Below are 16,947 nucleotides of genomic sequence, written 5' to 3' on the forward strand. Positions count from 1 at the left end.
TTTCACCAATAGATAACAGAGCAGGGCACCTTTTCCTGCAGCTGCCAGCTCTTCCAAATCCATCACCTCTTCTTTAGTGTTGCTCATGCTGTCTCAGGCTCTGCAGAAAACTGAAAATTTGACATCATCCAATCTGTCCTTTCCTTTTGTGCTTGTTTTGAATATTAAGAAATTCTTTCCTGATGACCTGGTATAAAAATACTGTCCTGAATTTTATTATAATATTTTAAAACTTAAAAAAAATTCCTAGCTTTTCTTCTTCCTGGAATTTATTTATAGTATTTATCATTTTTGTTTGAGATGGAATTGTAATGTTAACTTTCCAATATAAAAAGCTTTTTTTTTTTTTTTTGGACACTGTGGATCAAATACCCTGTACCTTTCCTGCCTATCTATAATCACCCCATCCTGTGCCAAGTTTCCAAACATGCATTCTATATCCCCACACCTCTACCACACTCTTATGTCATTGTTTTGATGCCTGTAAAGAGGCTCTTCCTTGTAGGTTATATTAAATTTTTGACTGTTTTTGACCCTTTAAACTTTTTATTAATGTTGCATACTCTTTTAATAAACTGCTCCTTTCTGCCAGCCTGGAGAATTATCTACTGCTCCGTCCATTCCAAATGCAACTGCCCTCAAAGTTAGGTCCCAGCCATGACTCTGCTATCAAATGCCCATCTATTCTTGGGTGAATCACCTGACTGTTTTGGGTTTTATTTTCTTAACTGCCCTATACCTGCCTGGCAGGGTTGCTGAGCTGATCAAGTGAGATAAAGGTGTGAGAGTGCTTCTGAGAGCTCAAAATAACAAGTCAGACTCAGAGAGGGCTAAACACAGTGATCTCAGCACGATCTGCACCCAGGGTACAGTTCAGACCATCGCCTCCTCTGTTTTCTCTGTTCTTCCAGATGCTCCTTCTCCTAAACTTCCAGCACTGTTATGCAAAGCTCTTTTCTCTGAGGGCTTTATTGTAATAACGGGGTAGAGGTAGCTTACAATCACAGGGCCTGGATGCCAGGCCAGATTCTCACTTTGTGGCATTAGGAACTCATATTTGAGAGTCTTAGTTTCTTTACCTGAACATAGGACATGATACTCACTCCCACCCTTAGTGCCATGAAATTCCAAAGAAAATGTAAGAGGGGGTACTTGGTAAAATGTGAGGCCTTATAAAAATCCTAGGTACCACGGGTGGTTTTCCTGACATTTGTATGTGTGAAATGCCCTAGTTCATAGTGTTACTTGAATCAGGGCATATAGAGGGATCTAACTCATTTTGTTACCAAGTATGGTTCATCCAGTGTAATGTCTATATATTCTTTGAGAAGATGTAGGAACTCTCTCTTAATAATAATAGTAATAATAATAATAATAATAATAACAACAATAAAAATGATAATAATAATTTGTTGTTGTTATTGAAATAGGATTTCACTTTATAGATCAGGCTGACTTTGAACTAATAATCCTCCTGTCCCTGATTCCTGAGTGTTGGAATTGCTGGTGTACACATAGCTGCAGTACTTGGTTGGAAGTTCATTATTTTCTTTCTTTTTCTCTGTTTTTATATGCATATGGTATGTGTGTGTGTGTGTGTGTGTGTGTGTGTGTGTGTGTGTGTGTGGTATGTGCGAATGGAAATAGGGGCACATATGTGCCATGACATATGTAGAATTTAGGGAACAACTTTCAGAAATCAGTTTTCACTTTCCATTTTCTTTTTAGGCAAGGTCTCTCTCTTGTTTCTTGCGCTTCACAAGTGTCCTGCAGGATAACTGGTCTGTGAGCTTCCAGGTGGTTCTCCTGCCCACTGGAATTACAGATATGCATCTGGCTTTATGTGGCTTCTGAACTTAGGTTGTCAGGCTTGGGTGGTAAGTACTTTTATCCACTGAGCTGTCTCTCTGGCCTCCGGAAGTCTCTTTGGTAAATATCATTTCCTGACTTCGTGGTCTGGATGTGTGGAAAAGTGTAGGTGAGTGATTGGTCCATGAAGTCTGTCTGGTCCATGAAGTCCACATACCTGTATGTGGATGCTGAGCTCAGCACTGACCTGAGGGAGTGAGAACCCTGTGGGTACAAGGGTGGAAACAAATCAGTCTTTGTCTTGCCTTTTGGAGTGCAGATTCGATTCAGTTAAATTGAGCACTGAGGTCGACTCTGAGATAATGTGAGAGTACCTCCCCCAGAGTGAGCATATGGCTCTGCCACACATCTTTCTGACCCTTGCATCTCTCACTCCTGTGCCAGGATCAGCCTTGGACTTGGGCCAAATGACATTCATGGGTCAGATGATACAACACCATAGCCTGCTCCTTAATCTATTAATAATACAAAATGTCCTTTCCTTGGTAATTAAGTTCTTGCCTTTAGTTCTATTGAAACAGGATTTCTCATCAGCGCTCCACCCACTTCCCTGGCTGACCCTGCTTTCAACTCAATTGAGAAGTTGTCGGGTTCCTAAGTTCCCATCACAACTGCCTACCCTGTCTCTGCCAATAGCCACTTCTCTGTTGTAGTTTAGACAGAGCCCTGGATTTCTGACTTAGCTTTGGATCTTAGTCCAATAATTCATCATCTGTGTTTTTAATAACGGAGCCAACACCATTGATCTTCTTCTATCCCGATGTTGTCCTTGCCCAGTTTTGCTTGAGTTTTCATGCAATATTAATAAAATTCTACTCTTCTTCTAAACCCTGTCTTGTCTAACCTTAAAACATAGATGAAATGCTGGGTTCATTCCCTGCTGACCCCCAAGATCTACTTCTAGGACCGCTGTCCTATCTTCCAACTGTTTCATTCCAAATAGACCATAGCCAACTCACTTTTCACATGGAAACATGAAGCTTAGGAATGGGTTTTATGGAAGCAGTTTGCTTGGATTCTTCTGCTTTAATAAAGGACCCATTGCCCTTGCAGTTGGAAGTCATGTGCAGAAGAGAGCCGATGGATTACACTCTTCCTCAACAGGACAGATCACATCTAGTGACTGCTTGATGTGGTCAGAGCAACCAAAGGGGGAAGAGCTCAAGTGCTGAGCCACTCTGGACAATTCCACTTTAGAGGTCTCCATGGGATGTGTGAAGGCTTTGTGACATACCCCTTCCTCTTTCTGAGTACTTCTGCTTCTTTCCCTCCCATCCCCCACAAAAGCTGGCTGTGAGAGCTCTTCTCTAACATAAAGCTTTTATCTCAGAGACTGAATCTAGGGGGCCTCTGACAGGTGTCCACAAATATTTTTTTTTCTTAGCCGATACACTATTGACTTATGACTTCTCCCTTCTGCCTGTGACAGACAAAACATCACCTGCCCCAACTCAAAGATGTGCATGTCTGCATTCCCATCAACCTGTACATGTGGTATTTTAGGTGTCAAAAAGATTAAAACCTTAGATCCAATCCAGTCATGTGAGGCCTTACAAACAGAAAACTCCTTCCAGCTGTAGTTGGAAATATGATTAGAGAATTGTCAAGAGAAATGCAACATTATCAAATTTTGAGATGGAGGAATAAGTCATAAGCTAAGGAACATAGGCAGTCTCTAGGAACTGAAAAGGAAAAGTAAATGGATTGTTCTCAGAGTTTCTAAAATGGAACTAGTCATGCAAGTATCTTGGGTTTAGACAGTGAGATCCATATCAGACCTTTGACCTACAACACTATAAAGTTGCTTTAAATCTCTAAGTTTGTGGTAACTTGTTACATCAGTAATAGGAAACTAGTGTAGTCCCCCACGAATCAACTTAATATTTGTTCTTTTTTATGACCTTAGACATGCCCCTCACCTGCCTGTGCCTTAATTTTCCCATTTATAAAATAGATGTTTTGGGTCATGTGTTGTAAAGCTCCTTATAGGTTGACATCATATAATCGTAACAGGCTGGGCTCCCTGCTTCATAATATTTACTTCTTTCTACAGCTATCAAGGGAGGTGAAACTGATACAACACAAAAAACAACAGAACAGCCATGTTGACTCAAGCATGGGAAGCATTGTTTCTGGTTCTGCACATCTGTCTTTGTCTTGGTTTATACATTTTCTATTTCCACAACTCCTCATAGTCATGAGAAAAGTTCACATCAGCTGGTGATCACTTTGTTTGTATGTTACAAGCATAGTGACTAATGGATTTTGTCTTTTTATTTTTTATTAATGGATTTAAAATTACAATAAAAAATTAATTCTGAGAATAATTCATTAAAAGATATAGATACTAAGACTAGAGGTAAGACTGAACATATCATGTCCTGACTGCAGAGAAAATGAAGTTAGACACCATTTAAGATATTTATTATTATTTGTGTGTGTGTGTGTGTGTGTGTGTGTGTGTGTGTGTGTGTGTGTGTGTGTGTGTAAGGACAGGCCATGGTATATGTATAGAGGACAGAGGTCAGAGGTTAGAGGAAAACATTCAGGAGTCGGTTCTTTCTTTTCTCTGAGGATTTGGGCATATCAGAGTCAGGTCACTAGGCTTTTGCAGCAAGAGATTTTGCCCACTGGCCATCTTGCCAGCCCTCAGCCACTATTTATTGCATAATAAAAAAGTGTCCTTAGCCTGAATTTTGTTAGGAAAAGCAGGGTGATATAAGGGGTGACATAAAGCTTCATTTGGTCCTTTCAGCCTCCCAGTAGAGATCATCATTACAGTTGCCACTTCCTTAACTGGTCTATGTTTACCGCAAAATAATAATGGCAACAGCACAGTGATAGTAGTGATCATCTTCCATGTTGGTCTGCTATGGTATGATTTTGAAATCCCTTTCTTTATCTTTTGCTCTTTCTGTTGGACTTCTTAAAAATATTAAAATAGGTAAATTTTAGTCCATTCTTCCATATATTTGTTACTAAAAAATTAAAACAACCAGATTTTATTTTATTGAAGACTTCTGAAAAATAAAACACAAAATCTAATGATCTACTCTAATTATTACCTTCTAACAAAACTGCCCCCAAATCCATTTAAAGCATTTCAGGTTATTTATTTCATTTCAGACTTGAGGCTTCTAAAGCATATGAGAATGTTGGAGATTCTTTGGCACTCCTTTGTGTCAAATCAAAACATAAAGGTACAATGAAGTCATTCATATATATCCAAACTGTACATATCCCTTATAGGTTGCTGGTGATGAGTTTGGAAGAGATTCCCCAGCATCAAAAATAATGAAAGAGAAATATGTCTCTGAGATCATATTTACAGATTATTCAAAATTATTGTGGTAGTCTAATTTCTCTGAGTAGCTTTCTTACCTGCTGTATGACATTTCTTACCTGCTGTATGACATAATTTCTCTGAGTAGCTTTCTTATCTGCTGTATGGTATTTTGATTGTTATCTGTTATAACATCGATTGTCCTATGGCTCCCAATGGAAAGAGATCCACTAGTATTTGATATCTGGGCTTGATATCCTGACACTTTGGTGACCACTACCTTCCTTTCTTATCAATACATGTTTGCCAGTCCTAAGCAGCTACTTTTGTGCTTTGTGTTGGTATAGAGTGGCTTGTGCGCCAACCAATCAATACTTTTGTGCTTGACAATACAGTAATTTTCATCAGAAGTGACTTTAGCACATTTACATTGTTGAAGATGTCTTTCCAAGCCTGAGCTAGAAGTCTCCCAACTGAGGCCCTCCTAGGACATGAGACACAAAAATTGATGAAGTATGGAGGTTGTCAGTGGCTCTATCCTCTGTCTCACTCACCCTTCTCCTCTTTCAAATTTGCAGTTTGTTCAGCCATGTCTGATTTGCTCATCTATTTTTGACATATCAATAGAACCTCTCCCTTTAGGATTTTACAGAGGAGATGGTGATGTGATTGTGTTAGCTCATATCTGGAAGCAACAAGAATCGAGCTGGAAAGACTCAAGGGGAAGACCATTCTCACAGGACCTGCCAATTTCAGGTCAGTTGCAGTTCCCATAAAGCCCCAGTGATCTCAGAGAGGGAGAAACAACTTCAACTTTTTCATGATCTATATTTACAACAGCTGTTTTAGATGCCATGACCTCAGCAACAAGTTCGAGCACATACTCACAGTTTCCTTGGTCTCAGTGGTCTTGTGAACTTCTGTTTAAATGGCTTCAAGTGATAAGAAATAGCCCTGAAAAGATATCAGAGATTAGAAACATTGGAACATCTATATTGCTTTGTTTTTTATTTAATGATACCTTTGAAAATTATGAACCATAATTTTATTTAGAAAAAAACCAGAAAGATTGAAAAACAGGATCTATACGTAAAGTACCATTAACTCATGAAACATTTAGATTTGTTTCATGTCTTTATGTATGACCCACATGGATATTGTTTTTAGTTTGAAAAAGGGGTCATACTGTACACATAGCTTTACACTATATTTTTCTAATTGAATATAATATTATAAATAACTTTGTAAAAAAAAGTCTTCAAGTGGCAGACAGCTTCTCAGATGGCTTTTAATTGTTACTGCTCCTTATTGTCCTCATCATTGGGTACAATCCAGTTGAATCTTGAGTATGGGGTGAACTTTGCTGAGTTCTAAACAACATGACAGGGCAAAAGTGTTAAGATTGAGATGAAGTAACAAAAACGAATTTGTCTTTTGTGTGGCTTAACCTCCCTTGCTGACTGACTTGCCTGTGGCAATAAAACCATTTTATGAATGGCGAGCAACTGAGGGAGACCCCTGACTCATAGTCCATGAAAAAAATGAATCTTTCTAGTGAGCTTGAATAAAAGTGCATCCTCTCCTAATTCAATAATGAGACAACTATGGTTCCAGAAAACACCCACACTGCAATTTTTTGAGAGGCCCACGTCAAGTGCCAAGGGAAGTGACCCCCATATCTCTGACCTACTGAACCATGAACAACTTTTGTTGTTTTAAGCTACTGTTTTTAGGGTAATGCAGCCATACATCATATAAGGCACATAGCATTTAGTGGGTATCTAATATTTCAGTTGTATTACAATTCACCTAATGTTATATTGTTGCAGTTTGACTCCTTTATTTTTCTTCCTATTATAAAGAAGACTGCTATGAATAGCATTGTAGCATAGTTCACAATGTATTTTTGGGTTATTTTCAACTTCCCTTTAAACTGTGTCTTCATTTAAATCAGTTAGAAACTTCAATAAAAACCCCAAGAGCAAGAGTGAAAGCTAAGTTTGGTTCTTGAAAGTTACTAGATAATTTGATGCCAAGCAGTATTCAAGATACCATTGTTTTGAAATCAGTCTGATGACCTGAACCACCTTAAAATCACTCATCTTTAGTGGACACTGATGTTCTGACAGTGTGTAATGCTCAGTTTCCAAGAGCTTTGAAAGGGAGAGCAACAACACAGAATGTGAAGCACGTACCACATCAGGCTATTTTGAAAATATTCAGCCCATTTCTCACTTAAGAGGTTGTCAACAAATTCAAATTTTATGCTACCAAGCTGGATGGGCTGAATTCAGTGGCTGTTCTTCTTGGAAGCATTTCCTACACGTAGATAACACCACCATTTCTGAACTGCAATGACTCATTGTAGGGGACAAATGCATATTTTAATGAATGCTATATATTTTAACAGATTCCAAACCCTGCGGTTGGTTTAAGCTAAGGGTGCGATTTTAGAATCTAAATAAGTAAATAAATGAGGAAGAAAATGGGTGTTAATTGCAGTAATTTGTGATACTTTCAAATTCTTAATTAAGAAATAAAATAGGATCATTAGCCATGTCCACTGTAGATGGCATACATAGATCACCATTATAACCAGATGCAAGACCCAAAGTCCTTGCCATAAATGAAATAACAGAGGGAGGTCGCTGGCACATTATAGCCATAGAAAAGGAGGCGAGACAGCCACACAGAATGTCCAGACTTTGTAAGCACCATTTTCCTTGGCCCAGAGACGATATTATTCTGAAACCATTGTTTCAGAATATTGAAACAAGCTCAGACTTGGAGGCCTACCTCTTCCTCTCAAACTTTGCAATGGATTCTTCCTTCAAGCTTCACGAAACCTCCCTGAGCCTAGCCAGCATTTGCATTCATGGCTGTACTGATCTCTGACTATTCTGCAACTCCTTGCTGCAGGCTGTGTGGTGACTTGTACTCGGGTCTTTGCCTGCCTCATTTTCACAATGAGTCAGTATTTTTCAACAAAGGAGGCAAGAAAAGAAGGACATTGCTTCCACTAGAGCCATTTTTATTGGTGTTGCATTTTAAAATTTAAGCATTTGTTTTTCAATACGCCATGTAGTTTGCCATTTAATAATTAATTTCTAGGACAAGTAGATACCCAGACATTAACTGGGACTGTTCCCAGTAAACCAGGGTAACTGGAAAATATCTAGATATGTTCCCAAGGTAGAGGTAGGTACAGATTTTCAGGCATGTAAGACAAAGCTCTTTGCTGATAAGAACTATGAGGATAATATCAACATATGTCTGGGGGAAGGAAGACTGGTGACTCCAGCTTAGATAGCTGATCATCATGTTTCTGCAGACAAGGCATGCATCTCCTTGGCCTTTCCTCTCCTGTGATGCTGCTCATTTTAGTGTGGACACCAGGGTAGGTGTGAACACTCCTTGAAGGCAGGCACAGGCAGGTGTGGGTAGTCAGTTCCTGTTAGCTCAGCAGGGAGGAGTGTTATGAATATGAGTAATCTGAGAGATTATGAATGACTTAAGACAAAGGAAGGGAAGAAAGAAAATCATCCAGGGGCGATTTCTGAAAGGACCAAGGAATACAGTGGGGGATTAGATACTTGAATACTCTGAGTAGTACCTATGGGAAAGTAGAACCCTCAAATCTACCTTTTCAGGTACTTATTATTTCACTTTAAAGAAGCCATGCGAGCAGTCCAAGGACACACTTCTTACACTCAAGGGACTGAGATGGTATAAAGTCCTCCAGTCAAAGGTGTTTTCTTGATAAAGGAAACCAGAGGGAAGCCTGGCCTCTGGTAGCTGTGTTGACTAAAGATGCTCCTTTCTAGTGGAGGCTATTCAGTCCTCCTATCCCTAAATCTAAGGACCCCAAGGAGTTCACAAGGACTGAAATTAAGTCCTTATATTTTGTAGTATTCTATTTCTTGACTAATTCTTCCTTCATGTCTGCCTCTGAACACAGTTCTGGCCACCAGTGGACTTTACGGGGCATTGCTGTGGGGATGTGAATGATTATATCACCATTATTTACTGAAATTTGGGTACAAAGAAATTGTTTTGCCCTTAATTTTCTAAAAATGTGCAATAAAGAGGAAAGGGGCCTTGCCAATTTCAGAAGTTAGCCAAGGAGAAATAAATTAAAACATATGCATAAAAATTGAGGCTAGATATCAGATTAGAGTTTAAAAGACCCAGTATGTAAAGTGCTCCTATAGAATTCACTAAACCTATAGGTTCTTGGGTACCAGATGCTAAGAGGATACAACAAAGATGGATAAAGTAGGTTGGGAATGCCCGAGGCATGGGAAAGCCCTGGGAGGTATGCCTCATTGCCCATCCCACAAAGAGCCAGGAGCATCCTTTGTTGCAGTTCTTTTAAAGAAAGTCCTTCAGTACACTCTTGTCTCTGCTCTTATGTCTGAGAAGTGCTTGCCTGGTTCTGTACATCTTCATTTTGTTTAACAAGTACTCCTGGACCATCACATCTTTCCCAGATACAGCCTTAGGTGTTAGTAATTCAGGGGTTGAACAGTTCTGTAGCAAGGATGTCTACCCTTAAGGCAGCTGTGTTCAGACAGCCCTGTCCACTTCCTTTGAATTCATTTCAAAACACCAAGGAAAATGTGAAACAGAAACACAGAGCCCACCTTTATTAAGGAAGGCCTGCCAAAAGCAATACATTTGTGACTGCAGCAGGTAGATGCTGGAAGGTCTGCCAAAGACCTCAGAGTTTGCGGAGAAGGGCAAAGGCAGCAAAGTCTTTGGGGTGAACAATTGCTCTAAAGTGAATGGGCAGCCTGCAAAAGCAGTTGGGCCTTGTTAAGAAGTGGGGATGCAGGAGTTCGAACAAACAAGACAATACATAGATGAAGCATCTAAGTATGCCTGTTGGAGAAGAGGATCAGAGAAGAAAATGTTCATGTTAATCAGGCTTAGGACCACCAATCTCTTCTTTGCTTGGGGGAAGAGATAAAGGTAAAATTTACTTGCATACATGACTGTGGTCACAACCTTACATGTGATAGATAGCATCCTAGTAAACAAGCCAGACTACGATGGATACTATCATGGGTCCCTCCTCCCCAAAACTTTCTGCAAAATAGGTGGCTAAAAGGGAATTGTCCCAGTCAGCTGTTAGCTAGAATAAAAATTATCAGAATAATATTACAAAGATGTTATAATAGAATTGATAACCAGAGGAAAAATGGACAAAGAACACACACACCAAATCATGTTGCAGTCAAGCAAAAGGAAACTATGTATACCAGGCCAATTAGCACAGAGCCAACAAACGGATATTAACACAACAAACTTCATTGATGAAAATTAGTTTAAATAAAATAAGGTGTCTGGGAAGAAGTATCAAAACAACTTAGAGACAAAATAAGCTATGAGAGAGACCGACACAGAGAGAGATAGAGAGGTAGAGAGAGAGAGGGAAGGAAAGGGAGGGAGGGAGGGAGAAGGAGGGAGGGAGAGAGAGGGAGAGGGAGGGAGAGAGAGAGAGAGAGAGAATCCACACAAGCACAGTGATCAAGCTCAGGGAAGAAGTAGAGGAAAAGCAAAGTCATCTCCAAATTAGAGATCCAATTAGGCAACAAAACCCCAGTCATAAGAATATAAGGTGACACAGGACAAGGTTTAAAGGATGAAGGATGGACATCAGTATAGAAGATGGAGTGGAGCCAACAGATCTGTGCAGATGCATCAGCACACGGCTTGCTAAAGAGAGTGAAGCAAAAACAGAACAGGAAATGATAATACAATAACAAAACATCTCCAGAATAAAATACTGAAATCTGCATGCCACACAAAGCAAAGAGAAACAGACAACCAAACACAGGCTGTGTCAGGAAAGAGTTATGAAGACATATCAAGCCTGGAGGCAAAGGTGTTCGCCATCCAAATGACCAATTTCAACACAAAGTAAAGTAAGCCATGTTAAACTCTTCTCTCCAAATGGGCAGAAATGCCTTGCATCATAACTCCCCACAGTTATATGATGCTTATAAAACCTCATCATTGAGAATTAAACAAGAACAGATACTCTCTGTGTTCAAACTGTTGCTCAAGTACAAGTGCAACCCAAACACTGAGACCCAGGAAGATACTGCTGCCTGAACCTTGTCTTGAACATGTTAGAGGACAAACTTCAGCCACTGGCAGAACATGGAAAACCTATGAGTGAAAGACTTTGAGTGAGATTTTAATGAATTCAATGCTGAACCAAGGCAAATGGTTTTAGAAATAATGATTAGGGGAAACCATGAGAATATTAATGAACTGCAACATTGTTTTAAACACTCTAACAAAATTCAGGTGTGAGGAAAGAGAAGGCAGAAAATAGCCACAGGAGACATGGCTGAGTTCAGGGTATGAAACTCCATTATGATCTACAGTGACACTCTCAGCATTATGGACATTTGTGCTCCAAAAATATTCCAGCAAAGTTTATTATGCTAAGGTGCAGTACATCCAAATAGAAGGAACAGATGTGTGAATACAAGACATTTTAGAGAAACTAAAGGATGTTTTTGAACTTTGCTAGAGGACTATCCCTAGTTTTCAAGTCCCTGTATTTGTGCAAATATCTATAAGAAATCTGGCAGTCCTTCCTCTCCTCTTCATCTTTTGTTCTACACACCTGCTATGTAAGTTCATGTATCTAAATGATCTGGGCCTGCCCAAATTTCTTGCCTTCTATCTTTCTTTATGGCTCAGAGGCACACAATAGAAACAGAAGGAACATTGCCAAACTCTTCTTATGAGGCTACAGTTACTCTGATACCCAAACCACACAAAGATGCAACAAGGAAAAATAATTATAAACCAATCTCCCTCATGAACAAAATATTGATGCAAAAATACTCAATAAAATACTGGAACAAATCCAAGAACACATAAAAAAATTATCCATCATGGTCAAGTAGGCTTCATTCCAGCAATGCAAGGATGGTTCAACATATGAAAATCTGTCAATGAAATACACCATATAAACCAACTAAAAGAAATAAACACATGACCATCTCATTGGATGTTGAAAAAGACTGACAAAATCTAACACCCCTTCATGATAAAGGTCTTGGAGAGATCAGGAATACAAGGAACATACCTAAACACTTTAAAGGCAATTAACAGCAAGCCAACAGCCAACATCAAATTAAATGGAGAGAAACTCAAAGTGATTCCACTAAAGTCAGGAACAAGACAAGGATGCCAATTCTCCCCATATCTATTCAATATAGTACTCAAAGTTCTAGCTAGAGCAATAAGACAACAAAAGGAGATCAAGGGGATACAAATTGGAAAAGAAGAAGTCAAACTTTCCCTATTTGCAGACAATATGATAGTACGCATAAGTGACCCTAAAAATTCTACCAGGGAACTCCTATAGCTAATAAACACCTTCAATAATGTGGCAGTATACAAGATTAACTAAGAAAAAATTAGTAGCTCTTCTATATATAAATGATAAATGGGCGGCCGAGAAAGAAATTAGAGAAACATCATCCTTTACAAGTCTTTAAAGAAAGAAATCGAAGAAGATATCAGAAAATGGAAAGATCTCCATGCTCATGGATAGGTAGAATTAACACAGTAAAATGGCAATCTTACTAAAAGCAATCTACAGAGTCAATGCAATCCCCATCAAAATACCAACACAATTCTTCACAGACCTGGAAAGAACAATGGAAAAACAAAAAAACCCAGGATACCTAAAACAATCCTGTACAATAAACAACTTCTGGAGGCATCACCATCCCTGACTTCAAGCTTTCCTATAGAGCTATAGTGATAAAAACACATTGGTATTGGCATAAAAATTGACTTGTGGACAATGGAATTGAATTGAAGACCCTAACATTAACCCACACACCTATGAACACCTGATTTTTGACAAAGAAGCCAAAACTGTACAATGGAAAATAGAAAGCATCTTCAACAAATGGTGCTGGCATAACTGAATGTCAACATGTAGAAGATTGCAAATAGATCCATATCTATCACCATGCACAAAACTTGAGTCCAAGTGTATCAAAGACCTCAATATAAATCCAGTTACACTGAACCTGACAGAAGAGAAAGTAGAAAGTAGCCTTGAATGTATTGGCACAGGAGACCATTTCCTAAATATGACACCAGTAGCACAGACACTGAGAGCAACAGTTAATAAATGGGACCTCCTGAAACTGAGAAGCTTTTGTAGGGCAAAGGACATGGTCAGTAAGACAAAATGACAGCCTACACAATAGGAAAAGATCTTCACTAACCCCACATCTGACAGAGGACTGTTCTACAAAATATATAAAGAACTCAGAAAATTAAATATCAAAATAACAAACATTCCAATTTAAAATGGGTTACAGAGCTAAACAGAATTGTCAACAGAAGAATCTGAAAGAAATTTAAGGAATTGCTCAACATCGTTAGCCATCAGGGAAAAGCAAATCAAAACGACTCTGAGATACCACCTTATACCTGTCAGAATGGCTAAGATCAAAAACACTGAAGACAGCTTATGTTGGAGAGGATGTGGAGCAAGGGGAACACTCCTCCACTGTTGGTGGGAGTGAAAACTTGTACAGCCACTTTGGAAATCAGTATGGCAGTTTCTCAGAAAATGGGAATCAATCTTCCTCAAGACCCAGCTATACCACTCTTGGGCATATACCCAAGGAATGCTCAATCATACCACAAGAACACTTGCTTACCTATATTCATAACAACATTATTCACAATAGCTAGAACCTGGAAATAACCTAGATGCCCCTCAACTGAGGAATGGATAAAGAAAATGTGGTACATATACACAATGGAATACCACTCAGCAGTAAAAAACAATGACATCATGTAATTTGAGGACAAACAGATGGAACTAGAAGATATCATCTTGAGTGAGGTAACTCAGACTCAGAAAGACAAACATGGTATGTACTCACTCATAAGTGGATACTAGATGTAAAGCATAGGATAACCAGACTACAACCTACAGCTCCAGAGAAGCTAGCAAAAAGGAGGACCCTAAGAGAGACACATGGATCACCCTGGGAAGGGGAAACAGATGAGATCTCCATGAGTAAACTGGGGATGAGGGGTGGGCAATGGAGGGTAGGGGATGGGGGATGAGAACATAAGAGAACAGGATAGTCGAGCTGGAACAGGGATGGAATGGGAGAATAATGAAAGAGATACCTTGATAGAGGGAGACATCATGGGGATAGGGAGAAACCTGGTCCTAGAGAAATTCCCAGAAATCCACAAGGAATACCCCAGCTTAGACTACTTGCAATAGTGGAGAGGGTACTTAACCTGGCTTACCCTAGAAATCAGATCAGTGACTACCCTAACTGTCATCATAGATTCTTCATCCAGTAACTGATAGAAGCAGATGCAGAGATCCACAGTCAAGCACCAGGCTGAACTCCAGGAGTCCAGTCAAAGAGAGCAAGGGACATCAAGATCATGATGGGGAAATCTACAGAGACAACCAAACCAAACTAGTTGGAACTCATGAACTTTAGACCAACAGCTGTGAAGCCTTCACAGAACTGAACTAGGCCCGCTGCATAAGCTAGACAGTTGTGTAGCTTGATTTGCTTAAGGGGCCCCCCTTGCAGTAGGATCAGGATCCATCCCTGGTGCATGAGCTGGCTTTTTAGAGCTCACTACCTATGGTGGAACACCTTGTACATCCTTGATACAGGGGAAGGGCTTGGACCTGCCTCTACTGAATGGACAGGCTCTGCTGACTCCTCATGGGAGGTCTTACCTCTTCAGAGGAGGGGTTGGGGGAAAGGCTGGGGAGTGGAAGGAGGGAAGAAAGGGGGATCTGTAGTTTATATGTAAAATGAATAAAAATATTTCTTAATAAAATAAATAAATAAATAAATAAATAAACAAATGCCATTCTGTGTGTGCACGATGTGTGTGAAGGCGTGTATGCCACAGTTGGTTCTTTCTTTCTACCTTTACGTGGGTTCAGGGAGGGAACTCAGGGTGCCAGGTGAAGTGCTGTCACCCATTCATCCATCTTGCTGGCCTTCCATTTTATTTTTACTTGATTATAGAACATACTGTAAATAAATAAAAATATCACACATCAAAAATAACCCAACCCAAAGACTAGACAACTTAATGGACTACTATATACAGGTAGAATTGGCATACCAAATGGAAGATGTGAAGTTCCATATTACATTTGTGCATTTATCCACTATGCAAAGAAAAATCCATGGCAGAATTAAAACTAGAAAAATATTTAGCTTTATGTCTATAAGTTCATCTATAAATTCCATTATTCTTTATTTCCTCTGCAGCCACCTGATTCTCCTTCCTACACCTCTGAATTTCTTTTCTCTAAGTATTTTGCCATAATGTTACCTTCCCTGTCCATTCAAGAGTCTGTCCCCATCCCTCTATCTATCTATGTGTTGGCCCAGCCAGCTTCTTTATTTCAAGGTCCCCCAAAGGCATCCTTCTCCTTTGCAATCAATTCGTTCATTTAATATTAAGGATTTTTGCAGCCTGGACATTTCTAAAAATGATCGTTACTTCTGTCTTATGATATTTCACCCACACTGACCATCCTTCCAAGTACACCATGCACAGATGCCATCCGTATGGTTTTTCTGACCTCCACCTTAACAGGCTTCCTCTCCTTTTCCTGTTTTCCCTACCCACCTATAGAAACATGATAGGAGAAAGTCCATCTGTGCTCAGTTCTTACTCTGAGCTCTGCTGATATTATTGATCTCTCAACTTGCATATCCCTTTTAATTCATAGAGGGTGTTGTACTATTTCGTATGCTTTAATTCACTAGACAGGGCTTTCAGGTTTTTAGTCCCACGCTTTTCTACACCGCCTTGGACATCTTGCAAGGGACTGAGAATGTAGTTGATCCTCACCAATCATGAAAGCCCTTTAAATACAGAGAGATAATCGCTTTGGTCCTTGGCATTTAGCAGGATGCCAGCTCACCTGAATTCTAAGCCTTAAACAGCCTCCATCCCTGCCCTCTTCTTTACACGGTTAGAGTGACCCACTTTCTAATTGTCATTTTCTAATTATCCACCTACCCTAATTAAATACACACTTGTAGCTTACTGTTTCCAAGTCTCTTCCCTTCCATCATCTCAGCAGATTCTTACATAATACTGTGCTACATGCAATGTAGAGATTCTCAAATTACAAATGGGGAACTATAGTCCAGAACCAAAGCCACACAGCATATCACTGTCACGTGCACGGTCAGGCTTCCCCATCCAGCTTCTTCTAGTTCAATATTCCCTATAGCAAACAGTGACCATCTCAAAGTTTCCAGAACTTCTCTCTGAAGCATGAGTATATATTTTTAAAGCATTGATTTTTTGCTTAAATTTCTCTTTATTTTGCTTTGATTCCTGGTGAAGAACTTGCCTTCTTCCCTGATGATAAAGCATCCGTTTTCTGCACTGAATGATGGCCCCACTTGCTTGTTCCCGCTTTGGTTCCTTTTGCCTGCATTTCCACTTAGCACTGCCACCCCCTGGAGAACCATTCTGGCTTAATGCCTCCTGCATCCTTTCAAATTGTTCTTGTTCCTCAGTGCTGGCTTCCTGCAGGGCTGCCCTTCTCGGCTAATGAAGAGCCTCCAACCGAAGGCACTGCTCCTGATAGTCCCCATCCTGCTGGGAGTGGGAGGTGGAGGTTGGCGGCAAAAGGGGGTGATAGCCCTGTCTTGATGCTTTGCAAAGGCAGGTGGAGGCTCTGTGGGTCCAGCTCTGGCAAGTCCTGGAACTCATTGGCACCTGGTTTTGTG

General features: G+C 39.8%; 1 protein-coding gene across 1 annotated transcript in view; it reads right to left on the reverse strand.

Moving 5' to 3' along the window:
• Slc14a2 (solute carrier family 14 member 2) overlaps positions 1–16,947 on the reverse strand; it is a 358,539-nt gene that overhangs the window by 170,389 nt on the left and 171,203 nt on the right. The window contains exon 3 of the mRNA XM_052742634.1: positions 6,041–6,106. The gene's annotated coding sequence lies outside the window, so the exon portion shown is untranslated. The remainder of the gene's footprint in view (positions 1–6,040; positions 6,107–16,947) is intronic.

The sequence above is a fragment of the Peromyscus californicus genome, unplaced genomic scaffold (genome assembly GCF_007827085.1).
Source record: "Peromyscus californicus insignis strain IS unplaced genomic scaffold, ASM782708v3 Scaffold_17__1_contigs__length_78620276, whole genome shotgun sequence".
Lineage (NCBI taxonomy): Eukaryota > Metazoa > Chordata > Mammalia > Rodentia > Cricetidae > Peromyscus > Peromyscus californicus.